This window comes from Heterodontus francisci, unplaced genomic scaffold (assembly GCF_036365525.1).
Source record: "Heterodontus francisci isolate sHetFra1 unplaced genomic scaffold, sHetFra1.hap1 HAP1_SCAFFOLD_121, whole genome shotgun sequence".
Taxonomy (NCBI): Eukaryota; Metazoa; Chordata; class Chondrichthyes; order Heterodontiformes; family Heterodontidae; genus Heterodontus; species Heterodontus francisci.
Window position 1 is genome coordinate 511,710 of NW_027140425.1, and position 2,176 is coordinate 513,885.

The window sequence follows — 2,176 nt, forward strand, 5'->3', positions numbered from 1 at the left end:
TGTGGCCGAGAGAGACACAAGTGGGAAAACTGTCAAGATGGGACACTTTCAGTCAGTGTGTGGCAGTAAAATACCAGCACTGAATATAATTAAAGGGAAATCCCCAGAGAGCAAAAACATTAATGAAGTACAGGATATCCAAAGTGTGGAAATACATTTTTTAGGTGAAATCCAGGAAATAAAGTGAGAGTTGCTGGACGACAGAAATTCTTAAATATTTTAAGATAGAGGTAGATAGATTCTTGATAAACAAGGGGGTGAAAGGTTACTGGGGGCAGGTGGGAATGTGGAGTTGAGGTTAAAATCAGATCAGCCATGATCTTATTGAATGGTGGAGCAGGCTCGAGGGGCCGAGTGGTCTACTCCTGCTCCTAATTGGTATGTTTGTATGCAAGAAAACATGTTCTAGATACAATGAGAACTATCATTTGTTTGGAAATGGATTTAAACCCCCCTTTATCAAAAGGTGATAGAGCTTTAATTTTTCTACAATTAACAGGCAAGTCCTTGTGGAGTTGAGATTGACAGAAACAAACCTGCATTAATTATTATCCCATCACTTCCTGATATCCCACTGCGATCTTCAGCCCAGTGACCGGCACTGCCGTGCCTTCGGAGCCCCATCCGGGGAAATGAGGTGCAACACTGGTGGGGAGGGAGGAGAAGGTAAGTTTCTCAGTGTGGGGGAGGGGGGGCGGAGTCAAATTAATGTTATGGGTGTAGGGGATGCTGGGAAGGGTTACAGTTTACAGTTTGTGCAGTTGGGGTCAGATGGTAAAGGTAGGTTTTAATTTAATTTAACTGTTATTGGGGGGATGGGAGAGAGGCAAAAGCAATGTATTTATTTCATTTCATTTAATCTTCCTTTAAATATTTTCCAGTAGGACTAACAGCCCTTTAAAAATGGCTGACACTCCAGGACAGTACTAAGGCAGTGCTGCACTATCCGAAATGCTGTTTTTGAGGTGAAACAGAAAACTGAGGATCCCTCTGCCCTCTCAGGTGGATGTTAAAGGTACCATGGCACTATTTCAGAGAATAGAAGGGGAATTATTTCTGGGGTGCTGGTCATTGTTTAACCCTGAATCAACATCACTTAAAAACAGATTATCTCGTTTTTATCACATTGTTGTTTCTGGGAGCTTGCTGTGCGCACATTGGCCACCATGTTTCCTACATGACTACAGTGACTACACTTGGAAAGTCCTTCATTGGCTGGAAAAGGCTTTGCAACGTCCTGTGGTCGTGAAATGCAAGTCTTGCTTTTTCCATTGTTATCAGTGTCATTGTGATCAAAAGATCGGATGCGTGAACACAAAGTTTAAATCAATTTTGATTAAAATAATGTAAAAGCATCTATATTCTTGCACTGTACTTAATAATCTCCATCTTCCTATCCTTACAGAGTGCAATGTCATCGACCCTGAAATTGATTCCAGAATCTCACAGAATCTTAGACTCATAGAAAGTTTAAGGCACAGAAAGAGGCCACTTGGCCCTCAGACAATTTCAGCCCAGTTCTGATGAAAGGTCACAGACCACAAACGTTAACTCTGTTTCTCTCTCCACAGATGCTGCCAGACCTGCTGAGTATTTCCACCATTTTCTGTTTTTATTTCAGATTTCCAGCATCTGTAGTATTTTGCATCTGTGTTAATTTGAAAGTTAAAACTGACCCAACTGTCTACAATTCACACTGGGGTCTCCCATGAAATGATTCTGTATAATATTGATATAATGAATACAGATTCCGACACAGAGCTTCCTGTGGGGAATTGGGGATATGAAAACCAGCAGACTCTGCAGGAATTTCCACTGGGAGCACAAATTCACAAAATCTACCTTTCATATATCGATTCATTTTGATTGTCCTTCTGGAAAATTATTTTGAAACAATTTAAACATCAACCCACAGCTCCATGACTGGGCCAATTATGAGGTCATCCTCTGACAGGTCATGTGACAGCTGGAGCCACAAGACATCAGAACCAGATTTGTGACTGCATTAAAACCCGGAATCCTGTCACAATGGCTTTTCAAATAAAGCTGTTGCTGTTTGAAAACACAGCAGTTAAACTTTCTGCCTGACCATGAGGGGAGCTAGGGAGAAATTTACAAAACTCAATCCTTCAACAAAATAGTTCAAAAATCATTCATATCGAAATCATGTGAGGAT